Below are 6,530 nucleotides of genomic sequence, written 5' to 3' on the forward strand. Positions count from 1 at the left end.
CATAGTTACGAATGCCTTGTCAATACTTATGATTTTTACAAAGCTTAATGATTTTTTATTGTATCTCTATTATGCTGTTCATGTAGGTAACTATTGAAGAATAATTTGGTTGCCAATGCATTATCCATCCAATTCAATGACTTAGGAAAATCTGAGGGTTAATTAGTGTTGTTCACGGTTAATCTGGGGCGTTGAGATTCATGGTTTATTGGAAAAGCAACTGGAAATCGATTTGTATGCAAGTGTGTCATGTGTGGAGAAGGACCCTCTAGCTAGCCAATCACCCATCAATTCACCCAAATTCGTATCCCTTTACTTAGTTTTTGCAATTTGTTTGCTTTTACTTTAAATTCGTCAAAAACCCAATCCCCTTTACTTTGGTGTATCAAATTAGTTAGAATATGTCCAAACTTGTGTTTTTAAGTGTTTTGAGTCAAGTTAAAATTAATTTTCGTCCAAATCACCTTTTAGTGTCTAGTTTGAGTCTATTTGATTATTTTGTGTTGTTTTGAGTCTCTTTAGTTTGTTTTGATTTCTTTGAGTCTAGTTAAGTGTTTTCAAGCCTAGTTTTGTGTTTTTGACTTAGTTTTGAATAGATTAGCAATCCCTCCTAATCCCTAGCCTAGTATGATCCCTACTTATGTCTTTACTACAATTGTCAATAAGAGGCTTTAATTTGAATGCTATTATAAATCACATCAAATTTTTGGCGCCAGTGCCGGGGATTAACAACTTTGCTAATCCCCCTTATTTCTTTTTTGTGTATTTTGTTTTAGTTTCTAACTTTGTTTTGTTTTCTTGTTTTTAGGTACTAGTTTATGACTCAAAGTTCTCAGCCGGTTCGTGAGCATATCTTTGATTTTGATGACGATTTTGAACGAACTTTGAGAAGGAAGAGGAAAGAGCCAGAACGTAATCCACATAGTTCTAGGTCAGAATCTGAGTTTGAAGAGGAAGAAGAGGCCATGGCTCAGGAATTAGAGGAAACACAAGTCATGGCAACGGATAATCGAACAATCTAGGAACTTTTAGCCTCGGGATTGGACAATGCCGTACCTCTATGCATTCAATATCCTAAGGCAACTCAAGACAAGACCGATGAGTTTGAATGGAAGTCTAGGTTGCTGCATCATATTCCCAAATACCATGGCCTGTCTATGGAAGATCCAAACAAGCACTTGAAGGAATTCGAAGTGGTATGTTCAAGCATGACTCCAATCAACGTGGATGGCAACATTTTGAAGATGAAAGCTTTTACATTCTCTCTTTTGTAAAAAGCTAAGGATTGGTTGTACGAATTGGCACCTTGAACCGTCACCTCTTGGGAAAGCATGAAGAGAGCATTCTTAGAGAAAAATTTCCGAACTTGAAGAGTCATTCTTTTGAGAAAGAAGATTAGTGGCATTTAACAAAACCAAGGAGAATCCTTTCCAGCGTATTATAAGCGTTTTGCATCATGCCCTCAACATCAAATGAAAGAAGAGCTTCTAATTCAATATTTCTATGAAGAACTTCTTCCAATTGAAAGAAAAATGCTAGATGCCTCAGTGGGAGAAGCATTGGTTGACAAAACATCCGTTGTTGCCAAGACCCTAATTGCCAACCAAGCCTTGAATGCATAACAATACGAAGGAGTTGGATAGAGAGACCCCTCATGACAACAACATGTGAATGAGGTAAGTGCAATATCTGAAATTCAATCTCAATTAGCTAATCTTACTCTTTTTATGTCATAGGTTGTTGAAAGACCCAAAATGCAAGAAAACACAATCTGTGGTGTATGCTCTATACAAGGACACCCTTCTTAGCAATGTCCTCAATTGATAGAGAATGGAGGCTGGGAAAGTGCCAATGTCGTGGGCTATCAAGGCCAAAATCAACCAATGCATGATCCATACGCCAACACTTACAATCCGGGATGGAGAAATCATCCAAACATGAAGTAGAGGGAGCCTCAACAACCTCAACAACAAGGAAGATTTCAACAGCCACCCCTTGGGATTTTTCAAAGGCCATTTGCACCATTGCAACCTCAACCACCTTCGGTTCAACCAAATTCAGGTACATCTTTGGATAATGATAAAGTTATTCAATTACTCACCTCTTTGACTTAGGGAATACAAAATCAAGCTAAAGGAGGTGGATTTTTCAAAGGCCATTTGCACCAATGCACCCCTAGTGATTTTGTTGACAATGTTACTACTTTTGAGCCTTCATCGCAATATACTGGTGAGCCACCTATTCCAATTCCAACTCCCATTTCAACTAATAGGTTGTTACCTTCTTTGGTGTAGGTTCCCAATCGAATCCAAGGTGGTGAAAGAATTTACATGGACTTTAGGAAGCTCAACACCACAATCAGGAAGGATCACTATCCCTTTCCATTCATTGAGCCTTATTATGAGTATTTTGACGAGCATGAAGAGGAGGAAAGACCCCTTCATGCGTGGGCTACAATGAAACTTAAAAAGAGGTATCGTCTGGCTAGAAGACATTAAAGCAAGCATTTCTTGGGAGGCAATCCATGCATTCAAATAAAGAGACCTAGGACTCTCCGGCCCCTACAACCAGATTTGCTCTCTTTTACCCTTCTCTTTATTGCTTTTACTTTGCCATATTTGTCATATTTGTTAGTTGTGTTATTTGATTGTTTGTGTGTGATTCTATGTTTGAAACATTGAGGACAATGTTTGGTTTAAGTGTGAAGGGGGGGGGGGGGTAAACAAAGTGTTTTTCATGACTTATTTCGTCAAATTTTATCACCTGTCACTTCTTAAGTTGTTACTAACTATTTTTAAGTGTTTTTATTGTGTTTTGAAGTGTTTTAATGTGTCCTATAACAAAAAAATCCAAAAATATTGAAAAACATTCGAAAAAGTTTTGAAAAACCCAAAAAAGAAAAAAACAGTTGTTTTTAGAGTCATTTTTTATGTGTGTTTGTGTCTTAGGGTACCTTCCAACACAATGATGAGGATTTGGTTTTTAATTACATGACTGTTAAAGAAAGTTACAAACATGGATGGAAGTTTGATTTGCTCTTTGGTTTATGCTTAGTTGTAGTTGACATTTACGAATTCACATATAATCACAAAAGGAAAAAAAATCAGTTTTTGTAACATACTTGAAGGAAGGAACTCAAACTAACGCTACAACCCTGAGATACTTGAGCCTAAACTTTGTTTGGAGAGTTATTAATCTTGATGTTTTTGTTTTCTAAAGTCGTTGCATGATCTCATTATTTCTTTGCTTGGTTGTTACTTAGAATGCGTTTTCATCATTATAGATCCAAATACTAGAACTCATGCCCGTTTCATTCAAAGCATAAAATTGAGTCCATAACATAAAATAAGATGAAGTTGTTTAGTTTAAACCAGAGCCAAAAAGCCTTACCTTTGCATATGTATTGTAGGGTTAACCCATTTGAGCCTTAGTTAGCCTAATTTTCTTTGTTAGCCACATTATCCTTACCTAGCCTAGAATAGGATTATCCATACCCTTGTTCTTGAAGAATAGTGGAGCATGACTTAGAGAGAATTCTTTTTGATCTACAATTTGCAGAAAAACAAGTGTGGGGGTTGGTTTTTCACTAGAAATCTATGAAGATGTATGATTTGTGTGTCAAAGAAAGACTAGGGCACCGAAAGAAAAAAAAACGTGAAAAAGAAAGAAAAAGAATTGAGAAATAAATGAGAATGAACTCACAAGTATTGTTTGTTGAAGAAAGGGTCCAAAAGTTTGAATCTGGCCCTAAGTGTTGTGTGAATCTCCCATGGGTGTTTAAAGTTGATTTCTGCATTCAAAAGTGAATTCTAAGTGTTTATTTCATTACTTTGCTTACTATTGCTTTAAGAACTTTTGTTTATCCTCACCTTTCTTTGTTAGCCAATACCTTAGCCCTGTTACAACCCTTAGACTTCGATCTTGACTGTTATGTGTTTCAATATGTGGAGTTTAAAATTGGTACGGGCATATGGTATCCCTGGTTCTTGCGTCTAAGTAGTAGCATTCCATTCATGAGATCATATACATGTTATATTAATAATTCCAGAAGGTGCCTTCTTTGATTGTATATATGTGAGTGCTAGTCTACATGTTTACATCAATCTTCTCACATATACTTAGTGTAGCGAGTGCAGTTAGAAAATTTGTATGAAAATAGAGAGTATATCTGGTGAGGAATTGAAGGATTCTCTAAGGCATGTTACTACATTCAAAATGTTGTTTTAATTAATTAAATGCGAGCTAGTCAGTGGTGATTGCGGTTAAGTGTATGCTCAAGAGTAAGGATAACTAAAATCTATGAGAGTAGTGATTTTTAACATGTCATGTTGCATTGGAAATCCCTGAGGCAATTGTTGGAAGGTTTAGGTTGTGTTTTGTTTTCTTTGTTTTACTCAGTGACTAGCAAAAGCTAAGTGTGGGGGAATTTGATAGGAGCATATTTATGCTACTTAGTTAGCTTATTTCCTTGCATTTACTCAGTTAGTTTCTATTTATTATAATGTTTTAAGCTATTTTCGTGTGTTTGTAGGTCCAAATGACAAAGTTTGCAAGAAAGTGCAATTTGGAGCAATTTAGAGCAATTTAGGGCTTGGAATGGATAGCATATGCATGGAGTAAGGTGGATGGACGAATTTGAAGTTCAAGAGAGGCTTAGAATGTGATTAACATCTAGAAGAATTAAATTGAAGACTAGGAAGATAAGGAATCAACTAAGAAGAAGGAAACATTATCCAAATTACCTTATCTTATCCAAATCTTATCCAAACCTTATCCAACCTTATCTTATCTTATCATATCCTAATCTTTTGCTACCTTAATTCCAGCTACAAGGAGGACATCTAAATGACATTAGAATACCTAAATATCAGGTTTCTAGAAGGCTCACTAAATCTATGCCGCACCACCCCTTCTAGAAGTTGTAGAATTTGCAGCAAGGACCATTCCTTGTCCTCCTTGGAATCTGATTGAAAATGTCCTTGTTCTTTGTTAATTTGGTGTCCTAATTTCCCTCTTTCTCAGCCCATGCCGTGCCTTCCCTTCTCCCTATAAATACATAGTGCCGCATCTATCCTTCACCACCCATCTCTCACCACAATTCACGCCACACATCCATCATACACATAAATCTCTCATTGTGCCGCAGCTTTGCAAGGAGAAAGGAGAGGAGACCCTTGGAGCCATGCCTTGCCATTCAAGCTTGGATTGCTGGAACGTTTCTAGGTGTATTATATCTTTTGTTTTCAATGTTTAATTTAATTTATCTTTGTTTAAGTGCAAACATGAAAAGCTAAACTTATTTTAGCTAGAGGCGGATTCAAAGCCATGAACATATATGTGATATGAATTGATTTCCTCTAGTTATTGTTTCGTAAAACATGAATGTGATTTACTTATCTGTTTGATTGATAACTAATTCTTGTATGTTGATTAAGGATGCATACTTAGTTTGCATGCATGAATTTGATGCTAGAATATAAGGGAATTTCACCTAATTGTTATGAACTTATATTTATAAGTAGTGGAGGTTGCTAGTCACAATCGTGTTAAGTAAATCCATGGTAGGAGTATCATGCAGTTCATAGTTACGAATGTCATGTCAATGCTTATTATTTTCATAAAGCATAATGATCTTTGATTGTATCTCTATTATGCTGTTCATGTAGGGAACTATGGAAGAATAATTTGGTTGCCAATGTGTTATCCATCCTATTCAATGAAATTAGGAAAATCTGAGAGTTAATTTGTGCAGTTCACGGTTAATTTGGGGCATTGTCATTCATGGTTTATAGGAATAATAACTGGAAATCGATTTGTATGCATATGTGTCATGTGTGGAGATGAACCCTCTAGCTAGCCATTCACCCATTTAAACACCCAATTTCATCCAAGTTGTTTAGAGTCTTTAAAATCTATTTGTTTTTACTTTAATTTCGTCAAAACCAATCTCCCCCTTTAATAGTTTGTGTTTACTTAGTTAGAACCTGTTTTAATTTGTTCCATTTAGTATTTTGAGTCTTTTTAGTTTAATTTTCGTCCAAATCACTTTCTAGTTCCTGTTTTAAGTCAATTTAAGTTAGTTTGTGTGTTTTGAGTCTTTTTAGCTTGTTTTGAGTCATTAGAGTCTAGTTTAGTGTAATTGAGTCTAATTTGGGTAGATTAGTATCCCTAGTTAATCCTCAGCCTAAAACGATCCCTACTTTCATATACTACATCTATCTTAATAGGGTTTAATTTGTGTGTTAGTTTCTATCACATCAAAAGACGGATTGGTGCTCGAGTACACCTTTTCCTGCTCAAACAAGGTCTATGCAGACTAAAATCATCGAACTATAACTTTGTGATAACACTCGCAAACGCTTTCAAATGATGTTACTATACCGGAGAGAGAAATCAGGTACAAAAAATAGAAAACACTAGTGCTTAATACCCGCGTGTTGCTGCGAGTTTGAAATTGAGATAAGATGTTAAAAATGAAAAAAATTTGGTTACAAAATAGGAACAACGATAACAACAATGAATTTGGTAAA

Source organism: the organism of the source record quoted next, unplaced genomic scaffold, assembly GCF_019419815.1.
Source record: "Pyrus x bretschneideri cultivar Hongxiangsu unplaced genomic scaffold, Pyrus_bretschneideri_v1 Contig120, whole genome shotgun sequence".
Classification (NCBI taxonomy): domain Eukaryota; kingdom Viridiplantae; phylum Streptophyta; class Magnoliopsida; order Rosales; family Rosaceae; genus Pyrus; species Pyrus x bretschneideri.